The sequence below is a fragment of the Varroa jacobsoni genome, unplaced genomic scaffold (assembly GCF_002532875.2).
Source record: "Varroa jacobsoni isolate VJ856 unplaced genomic scaffold, vjacob_1.0 contig01476, whole genome shotgun sequence".
Lineage (NCBI taxonomy): Eukaryota > Metazoa > Arthropoda > Arachnida > Mesostigmata > Varroidae > Varroa > Varroa jacobsoni.
The window spans coordinates 65,318-78,327 of record NW_019214640.1 but is presented as its reverse complement, the minus strand read 5'-3'; the positions used below and the strand labels follow the sequence as shown (position 1 = coordinate 78,327).

The following is a 13,010-nucleotide window of genomic DNA, read 5'->3' as shown; positions in this document are numbered from 1 at the left end:
ATTACTAGTTAATAAGAGACAAAGTAAGCGAAAGATAGTCAGATATCCGAAAAAGAAAGAGAAAGGAGGGAAGGCAGCAAGGACTTTGCTGTTTGCTACAAAGTCTGTCCTTGGCCTTAGTAATTACTTCTATAATAATATTTGCCGCCGAGTAGTCAGCACCATTAACACTATATCGCTTGCAGGACGACTTTGGCGTATTGGCAGGCGTTTCTGCTTTCTCGTTCGTGCCAGTCTATGTATAAACGTTTTCGTTCACCGTGAAATGGCTGAAGAGTCTATAACGACGATATGAGTATGCCGTCGCTACTAGAGAAGCGTCCAACATCCCTCGAGCCCCTTGTTAGCAGACTTATCGCGAAAGCTTTCATTTCAGTGATCTTCCTTTGGTGCTCCAAGAGTGCTGCATGGTGCGCCACTATGAAGTTTGACACACTGCTAGCACTACCAGTTGTTCCATCGGGCTTGGGACGGCGGCGAAGGAGCGAATGCATGGCAGCGTACTGGTATTCCGAGTCGTGCTGGTCATACTCCAGGCCGTGCTGGTAGTGTCTGTAGGTGATGTCTGCCTTGTCTTGCCTGCTTGCAAAGTCGGGCTCGTGAGCCTCGCCTGGCTGTATATGACCAGGTGGCCGGAACCTTGCACGAGCCTATCTTATAACCTATGCCCCTGTCCCCTGCCTATTTCTTCTGCATCTATATGAACGGAAACGCATTTGATGGTAACGTGGGGTAGAGGGATACCTTGGGTCATAAAGCGGTAGGATTTACTGCCGAACCAAGCAGCCGACAGCGGGCTGTATATGGAAGTCGACTAAGAGGGCCTGCATGTGCTAGGCGACGAACTGTGCGGATGAAGGCATCACGAAAAGGCTCCGACCAGGAGGGCTATTCGGAGAAGAACAGTGCAAACACACACACACACTACACACACACACTACACACACACACACACACACACACACACACACACACACACACACACACACACACACACACACACACACACACACACACACACACAACACACACGCACACACACACACACACACAACCACACGTTCTCACACACACACACACACACACACACACAGATGCAGACATATATACACTCAAAAGCTACTTCTCACTTTAACGAACGTGCCGGGTACAGCTGCGTTCCGCCACGTCACATGCCGCCTATTTGTCGTTCGTGGATTCGCTCAGGTCTCAAGATCCAGGGATTCAGACATCTGAAGACTCTTCCTCTCTTTCTGTCTCTTTGCTCCAGAAGGCGAAGGCTCTTGTTATATTCTTCAGACGCCCAATCGGGCCGTGTTGGTTTGCATTTGCATCAGCAGATGCGAAGGGGTCCAGCCTTGCTGAGTGTTCAGTGCTCAGATGGTCATAGCCCTTACTGTGCCGCTAGCGCTGCTACACCTCAATGCGGCAGGCTCTGGTGGTCCTGTCGGTAGCCTACCGCTCATCGCCAGAGAGGTTTGGGTAGTTACTGGTCTCGCGCGATGAGCATAGCTAACTCTAAGAGCTGGCAAGCCAGCAGTCTTAAATAATTCTGGCCACGCGTCCACGACGGCTACCGTCGGCGCCTGTTTATGCTTATGGGAGTACCGCTTATTTAACTCTTGGGGCGGACGTATGCAGTGGCGAACGACGCCAGAAGGAGCACGAGGAAGAAAAGACTTAGAAGTCGGTGGCTAGCGAGTCCGTTTCAGGCCGAGTTCCTCCGCCATCATCCCGCGATGATCTGCTTATGATGATGCTTATGGCTGGGGTACGCCGGATCACCGCCAGCACTCTGAGCCAAGAAGGGAATCACAGTCTGTGAAAAAAAAATGCTCCTCCGCGAAGAGGTCAGGCTTTACCTCCTTCGTCGTTGCAGTTTGCCCCGTCTTTCCATCATCTGGCCCCTTTTGCCAGGCCATCCCCTTTCACGCGGCCAAACCACCCCTTCGTTCTTCTCTACACATTGAAGTGACTCGTCGGCTGGCCGTTTACCTTAGAACCAACTAGCTCTCATGACTTCATCTCTACTGCGGGGTGATGGCGTTGATACGGCCTCAGGCCGCTTACACTTCCTTGCCGCTGCTGCCATTGCTCTGCCTGCCATTACGAAGACAGTCCTACGGTGCCGCCCATAGCAGCCGTCGCAGCAATTACCTTTAGGAAAATTAACGTCACAAGCCTCGGTGCCAGCTCAGGCCTACCTACACCTGACTACGTACTCCTTCGCATACCTTACGCGGGACGATCTAAGTTTGCTTTCAGCTACTACCGCTACCTCTAGGACTATAAGGAAATGTACATTTTATGGAGCTGCGTGCTGCTCATATTCGTCGTTTGTCCTACGCAGTGAAAGATCGGGTTAGCCTAGATGTAAATGTGCCACTAAACGTAAAAGAAACGGGCGACCCCATCGTCTACGCCGAGGCCGTAGTGAAGATAACAGCTAAAATGTGCTAACGTCCGGAAAGTATATGATTATGAAAATACTACTACAACATACGATGCAGATCATGAACCGACAAATTGAAAAAGGGGGGTGTACTCATAATCGAGAAGCCCTTATCAATCCGTCGACAAGCCATGGACAGGTTTATTGGTCCAACTTAAGTGAAATTGTCTAGAATCGCAAGTGAGCACCTTATTTGTAGAGTTCACAGTATATAAGAATAATTTGTTTTGGGAAAACATATTTTAAGTAAGCTATAAGTATCGCGTTATTTATCGTTTTATTTTCTGTCGGATTTCATTTTTCGATGGGGCAAAATCTCAAGATGACACAAAAGTTATTTTACGATTCTGCTTATTCACTCATACGACAAGCTAAAAGGCAATAAAGATGACTACCGCTACAAATAGCTTTGCGTCTGCATAACAGCAAAGCGTCACACGAATTATTTACGAAGTCCACGTTCCTTTGGCTAAACTTCATTGCCGTCGTCCTCGGCGGCTATGGATTACAGTTAGTAATGCTTCCATGGCGAAGTATTGCGCCGAAGTTATCTACAAGCCAGCTTTCAACCGAACAGCTATAATATAAGCCATATATCTCTCAATATGGCTCTATCAAACCTGGTAACACACTATTAACTCAGTGCACACTTGTCCGCCCGCTCGATTGTATAGCAATGCTTATTTAGGCACCATATAGCAAGCGGTGCAATTTGTCCTCCGATTGATTCAAGGTCGAGTACAATACCATCAGGCTTGTATCAGTCAGCATGTAATGTCGGATGCGCCCGGATTCATAACAGGCTCGACTAGATATAATTTTGCATTGAGTTTTTATATTTATTACAAGCTATCGTCGGAAAACGCTTGACAACTGTGCAAGTTTGGCTGCGATAGGTGTTTTGCTGGACTGGCCGACTGATGCTCGATTTGTTCATTTGGACTTCACTCAAAGAGCGAGCTCGAAGCGTAGAGGTTAGTTACATCCTTCACTTCTTTCTAAATCAATACTTGTGCACCCCGCATTCGCATGCACGTTTTTTACGTCGAATGAGTAGTGTAAATTAATTATAACGAAGTACAGGCAGTCCTCGTTGACCGTAATCAACCGCGTATGAGTGATGACATCGATCAGGTATCAATCGAAGTAGGCTATTGCTCTGTTTATCTTTACGATAACCAAGTGTCGGCCGGATAGCGCTGTCTCTGCGCTCGGTATTTGTAATCATTTGTCCGATTCAAACGAAGTTACCTTAGGTTCGTGCCCTAGAAATGGGCACCGTCGGATAATAGGTATGTCTCCCTATTTACTCTCGTCGTTGGCCGGGTTTAACTCAACGACTTTTTGATTTTTAAGCTGCTAGAGTTTGGGTTATAAGAAACAACATTTTTCGGATCCTGTTTTATGTTGCGTCAAGTAATGGGAAAGGAGGGCTGAAAGAGACTTCACTTTTAATCTGTATCTTGTCGTCTTCTTCGATCTGCGCTCGCTTATAAAGCGATACATCAACAACCGTATTTTTAGCTCCATGTTACATCTGTGCACGTACATTTGGCTATTTAAAATAACATACTAAAGCCTATCTGAATTTGTTTTAATGTACTAAGATTCTGTTGAAGCGTTTGTTTCCAGGTCCATATTTACTCAAAACATGTTTTTCGGCAGCTTGCTCAGAGCATTATCACCTGCAGATAAGCTTTCAGAGCAGTGCGAGATAACTCCTACCCTAACGATTATTTGGTCTTTTCCCAATATAACTTTTCCAAATGTTATTTATATATATAAGAACAAAGGAGATCTAAATTGCCATTAATACCAGGTGTAACAAGTCGCCCATAACGATGATTGTTTTCCACGCGCTATGTTTGCTATTGGCAGTTACTCGTCATCGTCATGTTTTCCAAATCCCTGTGCAGTGTCAGCGTTACTTGTGACCATCTGGTATCTTCCTTGACGCAGAACGTAATATTACGTTCTGCGGCAGGGTGGCGCAGCGTTCGACAGTACACTTTGGTATTGTAAAAAAAATACAAAATATTGCCGAAACCTATTGGTTACACAATACTGGCAAATTATTTGAAAAACGACACATGTGAAATTCGACATGTGTGAGCAGGTGGGCGGATGAGTATAGCGCTACAAGTTCGGTTACAAAGTGGCGGATGATTTATCTATGCTTTTTGACTTTGATGAAGGTATTAGCTTTACGTATATTACGCTCTCTTTCTCCTAACACAGCCGTAATAGAGAATCACTGCAAAGGTAATTATCGTCGACGTCCTATGCTGTACGTGTCCGTCATTTCTATAATTACGGATTATTTGCCCATTTTAAAATTTAAATAATGTCTATCGTGATGTTGACTATAATGGCCCGGTATTTGCCTACGGGAAAAAGTATAGTATCGATCCTGGCTACGATTCAGCTAAATTGAGGACCAAAAAACATGGCGTTAATATTAGCCCTAATAACAGTGAAGTGATCGAATCTTTCTGCCCCACCTAAACTAATACGAGTTATCGTGTTCAACTGTACACATACCTACATGTGTTGATCGCCTATGCATGCAACGTACATATGTGCATATAGATCAAGATCCGCTCGTATAATGCAATACATGTGTGCCTATTACCCTTACACGGCTCTGTCTAGCTGCTGTCGCTATAGAGAACATCGCAGAAAATAAATACAGGACATACATGTTTTTTACTTAACGAGCAAGCTCACTTCTTCACAATCAATTGGATCAATCTAATGGATCGCGATAGAACGCGCTGAGGGACGCGGTCCCGACAGAGTAAGTACTCATATAACGGACTAAGAACACTCAGTAGAGTATGAAAGAAGAACTGCAATACAATCGTATATGACGTGTATTTCTATGACGAATACAAAGTTAGCTTTACTCCATCTTAGCAAGAACTGTGCTGGCCGCTTTTGTGAAGGTGGCAGGTGGTTAAGAATATATAATGTCAATTTGACCCCGATAAATTTCTGGAAGCTATTAGGTGCGCCAGTGCATTAAAGTTTGACGTGACAACAACAACGATGATACGCAGCTCTGACAATAACAATAATAGTGATGATAAAAACGTGATTTGAAGACTCGTCAGATGAAGGCCCCGTTCTTCTAGATGTTTTTTGTATTTTGCTGTTCAAAATGGGAGAAACTGCATGTGAAATAGTCCTGCATATATTTTTAGTCCTTAATCAGGACTGGTAACCATTGATGTAGAGCGTGACGTGTCCGCACCGTGTGAATTTAGTAAGAAATGAGGATGTTTAGAACCGACGAAATCACACGCTCGAGCGTATTTTTCAATTGTTACATTAAAAATATATAATTCTGTCTTATGTTTTTGTAAGGCCAGAGTAGTTCACACACAAACACACACACACAGTTTTCAATTCAGCGCAACGAACGTCCTGCATATAAAGATTGATTATAGGCGCAGTCTATATTGTCCACTTAACAAAACCACGCGCTTCCTGAGATATATATATATATATAGATATATGCATATATATTGATAACGGGATCACTAAGATAAAATATAGCTCAAAAACATGGTAAACACGTTACCTAGATAATCAAATGCTGCGCACACATAAATGGATGTAACGTGTAACTGTTTGCTTTATATTGATCTCAACAAACACTACGTAAGCTTGAGGTTATATAGAATTTTATTGCTGTGCAAAAATTCGGCCGCGTTTTTACTGGCTCGACGTAAATTAGCTAGTCGAAGATCCAATAGCAACATTTGACTTTATAGTCGGTTAGAAAAAGCGTACATTTTCTAATTGTTTAAATCATTCGATAGAAGCTGTATAATTGTGGCAGGGTTTAGCAGTTATAGGGGGAAGTGCCGCCGGTTACGCGAGGCGATAAACATTCGATGGGTTTGGTGTTTGTGTCTGGGTGCGCATACGTGTGTATGAGTTAGTATATGTTTATTCGTGTCCTATTGTAATGTTACTGCGACTCTGTTACACGGTAAGCATTTAAGCTTCATGTACTTCAAATCGATTCACTTGTAAAACGAGCTAGAGAAGACGGTGGTGTTCGAAGCCATATATGAAGGTGTCTTGTCGTGAAGTGGCAATGGCCCCAGAGCGTACGGGTCTACAAGGAAAGTCAGCATCAGCTTCCAAAGGCTATTCTAAAGAGGAGTTACGCCTCGCAAAATAGACTTTTCCCAAAATTTTCCCACAGAAGTTTTTCCGCTAAGACCCGTTTTTCAGCACAAGGCGTTACACTTGGACGCTAGCAACAATGAACTCGCTTCCACTGCCTCGAGCAATAACGTTTATAATGTCCTTACGACGGTGGCGCACGACGAGCGTTTCCACAAGCCGCCGCCCTCTTGGCCGCTCGTGTTACTCGCAAAGCTTCGATCTCTCTCCTTTGGCCTACTCTCTCCTCCCTTCCTTTCCTGTCTCTCAAATTTCTCCCGATTTTCCTCCTTTTCTTTAGCCTTCTCTCTCCTTTTCTCAAACTCTGCCTACAGCGTGTAAGTGTACGTACAAACGAGGCGTCGTTTTCTGTTCCGCTATGGCGTTTCTCCTCCTCGGTCCTCGTCCGCCAGCCAGGTCTCCAGCTGCATATTCCTTATTGTATATTGCGCTCCAAAAGCTTGCGCCACAGCCGCGCTCCTTGCAGACTTCGGTGCTCGCTTTTCATGCGTTTAGGTGTAGCGAAGTCGACGGTGGAGACGACGACAAGCGCTCATGGAATTGCAAAACGGAGATCTCACTCGCCGCTACCACCGCTACGGTTACTAGGTGCTTACGGCTCTTGAAAATGTTCATCGCCGAATCAGTGAGTATGTTCGTTATGTGTGAAGACTAGGCGCGCTCCAAGGATTCGAAGCGATAGAGTGTTAGCCTGAAGACCCCTGCCGAGACGCCATGCAACAAGAGCCTTTTCCTTTGGCAACGATGTCCAACACCCCTGCTGATTTCCCTGGTCGTAGCCGTCGTCGTCATGGTAGAACTCCTTTTCTCTCGTAGAACGAGCTAAATCGCGATGCAGCTCCGAGTGGTTTGCGAAGTCCAGAGGCTTCGAACACAGAGATATTCCCTGGCGTTGTCCTCGTACCGTTCAGTCGCCTTGCTTGGTATGTAACTTCAAGCACAGCCAGCGCCACCGTTTCCAGAACCTCAGCTGAGGTAGGCTCCGTGCGCGTAGCGTGTGTGGTGTTCGTAGGAATTAGCTTGCGGACGCCAAGTACGGTCCCAAGGGATTGCCGCAAGAATCACGAGGATACGACAAGCTAAAGAAGTGGAAAGCGGAATGAAGGTGTGCCTGTACTAGTCAGGTATTTAGACGAAGGAACGCGTTCAAGTCTCAATTGCGTGCATTTGTGCGAAGGGCCTCCCCGCATACGAGTTCTGGAAAAGCACATGTGCGTCCTGAGTTAGAAACGAACCACCTACAGCCTTCAGCTTCTCAGACTGAAGGCTAGAGCTTCTGAACGCAGAGTCCTGGTCGACCCGAGAAATACTGGGAATTTCTAAGATTTCTACAAAGGAATAGGACGCAAGCGAACTGCAGCTCGAGCCATTGTGGAGATTTTGTTCATTTTGCATATTCACTCGTTTAAAGTATTATAACAAGAAAAAAAAAGTCAACTTCGTGACGCTAAGTGGTGATAAGACTACTTCGATAATAGGCTATACTATAACCTAACCACTTAGTATTTTAGAGGTTTGAAAGAATGGCTATTTCTATATTATTGAGAAGTTAGCGGTGAAATATTCGCTTCGGAAGAATGATTTATTGATGGTGCTTATTTCTTTATAATTTTTTGCTAGTTCGTTATATTTACTGTTATCTGAATGTGTGTGTTATAGAGGGTCTTATTATATAGCTCGGAAAGCCGCGCATCATTGAAAACAAAGCGATCTGGGTACCACTTTAATTGGTAAAGGCGTCCTCTACATGTACTCGGCATCAATGTTATTAAATAAAAACTAATACATTCAATTTTGGAGACAGACTTTCATCTCTCGTAGAAGAGACGGCAGCAGGGTATGAATCGCAGCACTAAACATAAGCAGCACCAGCAATCGTAATTTGCCTAGCATAAGTAGAAGTAAACAGCTTGGATATATGTGATTGAAGAAGTTGCGTTAAATTACAGGCTTTGCTATTGCAACAATGAGTCAGCATCGTCCTCATATGGTTTTGACGTAATACGTAAATTATGTGTAATTTCATCTTAATTATAAATCACATATCAGGACTCGGGCCCATTCATGGTTCACTGCGCAGGCCAGTAGTGCTTGTGCGGTATCTGAGATATTCGAATGAATAGTCGATTCTACATACATTCATTAATCATGATGGATAGACTCGTTTTTGTACTACCGAACAAAAGATAGTGGTGATATTGCTTGTTCTGTTATTGTCAACGGGACACCAAAAATTACCTAGCTATTGGTACTTACCCTGACTTGCACGCGTGCTCACACATGTCGATAGCGAAGTGGCAACCTGTAAAGGCGGAAACGTACAGAAATCAGTAACGCAGCTTTGAGACACGATCAGGGTCTTTTATAATATATATAATAAGATGTAGACCTTATTATTGATACTATTAGTCAGAATTTGCGTTGCGACCCATTCTCTGGGCAGATAAACTTTGTCGTATGCTGATGCTTTCGCATATTGCAAACCATTAACCAAAAGTAGCAGTATTTCTACCTTTTTCTCCAACTGTTTTAGTCAACTAGAGTTTCACGAAACTTCTCTCAGTCGTTTGCTATCGGCGCTTCCTAGTAACCTCAGCACGACGCCCTAAATCATCTTGTTGCCCTAAAATAGATTACAATAGCTGCTAGTGCAAGCCGGTCCTATAATTAGGCGACGCTTTGAAGCTTCGCTGTTAACGCAGGTGCTTGTTTCTATCATCCAAATCCTGCCGACCTAAGCAGCAGCCACTTCTATACATGCTCTGAACCTCTATATGCTATTTCTTTGTTGGCGGCTCTGGTAACGTTTAGTTGATTTTGTCAATGGTCCCAACGTTTCTTCTTCCGGGTGTCAATTCTTCAGTTAGCTTTTACCACGGCACATTGATCGGTGCCCGGTTCAAGAAGAGAGCGAGTCTGGCCGCGGAGTGCTAAAGATTGAAATCCCTTAACCACAATGGCTCATTTGCTAAACTAGTTAGTGCAGCGAAAACTTTATTGCTTTCATCTATTCGCCTGCAGGTTCTCTTTTAAACTTTGTTTGCTCAATTCCACAACTGCTTTTGAGGTCACAACTGTCGTGAGGCACGGTCCTCCTGGACTGATGACGAGTTTACTCCAAAGGAGTTTTTAAGGACGTAAACGAAGTACCATATTCAGTTAACCGTGTTGCTCGTACATACGCTCTCCTGTACGCCGACCACAGAGCTGCAATGCGTGCGAGGCAGCAGCGGCACCCCCCACGTCTGCTCACCGATGTCTTATATCGGAACACTTTCACGCCATCAGGACATGTACAGACAATCTGTTCTAGTCAACATATCTCAATGCCTAAATAGACGAGTATGTGCACATACTGCCCCATTTAAAGAGAGCGCAGTTCCCTTCTTTTATAAATATCCTACAAACAGAAAGGTCGTCAGCGCTTTCTGTAGTTCTTCGCGTGCAAGTCCGTCGTCTAAAGGCATTTGAATACATGTTTACTTTTTGCAAGCAATCCACAGTGAAAGCTGGCCGTTGTGCATGGGTGAGACCGTGCCAGAACCATAGCTATAGACCGCTGAAAACTATGCTATGGCTTCAGCTGCCTATCGCATAACCATAACGTCACATATGTGCAAAAAGTAAATTTACCAATAATAATGATTATGTGTATGTATATAGACACACTCATCATAAATAAAACCTACTTGAATGGAAACATATAGCTCGCATATAATATTTTTTGTAACGGTTCCTCTGTCGAAGCATTTTACTAACTTAGTGTTTCAACATAGTACAGGCTGATTGCGTTGGCGAAGCTTATATGTCGCCATATATATAAACGAATGCCAATTCTTGTAGGACGAAGGCGGATTCAGAGTTCTCAATTGAACCCGGCTTAGCCGAGCGGAGGATCAAAGCAGCAGCGTTTCCGTCTGGACGTCCGTCGTCTCCCTTGTTCGACCCAACAGATTTGCCACCATGCCACTATTTCACCACGCGCCATTTTGCACATTACCTTCCCATCATCATCTAGATAGTGCCAGTACTACTATGACTCCAGCGTCTGCCACAACTCACAGCGTAAAAGCTGACCAGGCCGTGAGCATTCTCAACTTATCAGAGCGACAAATTTTTTTCGTCCTTCACTAACAGCGTCGACTCGCGCAGCAAAAAGGCCGAGGTTGGTAACGCCGAAGCCGCTGCCTTTAAAGGCACGGCCGACTCTGTTGCCGCTGCATCCGAATCTTCATAGCCTGTTTTTGGCACCAGCTGTACAACGAAGGCGATAAATTCTCTTTCCAATCCGCGCGTGTCGCTTTAGCTCATGTCCGCACCGACTAGACAGAGATAGAACCTCCTGGATAGTTCAAAAGGGCAACCAGTTGGGTCCAATCTTCCACTGACGGGAAAACCACAAGACTCTGTTCCCAGGCTTCGAAGCTCCACAATTTCCACTTCCACAAGATATATCCGCAGAGCTGACAACAAACAACACATATCCACGGATAGTGTGCGCCGATGGTAATCACATAATATCCGACGGCTCACATAGAGCGAAACGTGCAGAAGGAAAGAGGAAGCACGAGCGAGCTGGAAAAACAAGATTCGGAACCGCTCGATGTAGAAGGCTTTTCCTACAGATCATCTTTGGGCATCGCCCACGCGAGTGCTTAATTCTTCATTAGTCAGCCGACACTAAACGGGGGGCGTCTGCCCAGTACGACATTGCTTGTGGGGAAACAACTGAACCTACTAGAATCCACCGAAGTAGCAGCCAAACATTTTTTTGCTTTGTGATGTTGTGACGATTAGAGAGAATTTCCCGCAACGCTTCATCCCAGTGAGCTGCTCACAAGTGATTCGTGCGCAAGTATACATTAATTGCTATATGTTTTTAAACGATTTGGGAGAGGTGAAATAACGTTTGGGTAGAATTTTTAACAATTTTCTAGCTTACCAGGATGGCTGTCTGGTTCAGTTTCCATAACAAAATCGTGCCTAATCACCTTTTCTTGGCATCCACATAGAAATGTTCATGTTTAGAGTTTACTTCGTGTACATGCACACTGTGCTTGTCAGTAGTGAAGTCCACTGACCTGTCAGGTTACGGCAATCATCGGGCCATACCATGTCTCGGAATCCACATCTGGTGATATCGGCCATCGGATAAATTCGCCATGTTTGTCAGGCTGTCAGCATGATCTGATACTGCGTTATTAATCTTTATTCGTTAAAAGTCAATGTCGTGTTGTCCTAAGGAGGAAGAATTATGTCTCTACAGCCTATTAGCTAATGTCGTGTTCCCCTGTAACAATTTAGCGTTAAATTTACAACTGGACGAGGCGAGATCCGCTGTTCCAAGCGTCCACTAACGGATGACGCACATTTCGCTACACGCTTCCAACCTTTTGTCTGATGTTACACCTATCACTGCTGATCAATTTGTCCACAGTAAAAATCGCTTTAGATACTTCCTCTCATACTGAAACGCCATCGCATCGCCTTCGAATTTCATACCACTGAAAATGTAGGCTTAATTATAAACCTGATGACTTTTTTTAGAGGTCAGTCATCTTTATTGGGCACGATATGAATAGATATACAAGAAGCACTGGTCAATTTAAGTTGAATAATGTTAGTATGCGATAATATCCTCAATTGTCTCTCCATGTCTACATTTAACAGCAATATTCTTCCGGAAACGTGTTTACGCCTTCTCGAGAAGCAACGAAGCCAGAGTGCACACACGCTACCCCTTATTAAAACATTATCGAATATATACCGTCCTTCACAAATCACTGGCTTTAGCGCCACTTCAAGCAGCGAATCGCGTTACGAGCAACCGTGTTTTATTAAGCCCTTGTGAACCATGAATGTCCTGCGATGACTAGCTTGTAACCACTAGATAATCACAAGTTAGTTTTTTTTTTGTAAAATTGTACATTGCGCCGCTGGCCTAGTTCCCGTCGATACTCATTCCATATATTTCTTCATCCGAGGTGCACATATATGTGTGTGTATCATGCGTCAGAAGTACTACTCGGCTCGCGGACGGTTTTCTTTCGGCAGTACTGCCGTAAAATATTGTTAGCCCATCAGAATTAGTCGTGCTTCTAGTTTCTTTATGATCGTTATCATAGTAACAGCCTCGCTATCTAATGACTAGCCTAGAACCTGTGCTCCCTTCATAAACATTCCATACATTTCTCTCACTCGCACAAAAATTCCACCCGATTCACTTCATACATAAACAACTTTATCCTTGGCGCTTTACTTTCATCCATTCGACGTTATACCGAATATCTGCATCAACAAAGGAGCGACATATTAACATATTTTTCGCACTTGTGTGTGAATATCAGACCTTATTTAGTAA

General features: G+C 44.3%; 1 long non-coding RNA gene across 1 annotated transcript; it reads right to left on the bottom strand.

The window, feature by feature from the left end:
- Positions 1 to 5,141: 5,141 nt before the first annotated feature.
- Positions 5,142 to 8,953, bottom strand: LOC111272038 (uncharacterized). The gene is made up of 2 exons (XR_002687281.2): positions 8,906 to 8,953; positions 5,142 to 7,846 (listed from the first exon to the last, which is right to left on the bottom strand). It is a non-coding gene; the product is annotated as an uncharacterized LOC111272038 (long non-coding RNA).
- Between the last annotated feature and the right edge of the window lie 4,057 nt (positions 8,954 to 13,010).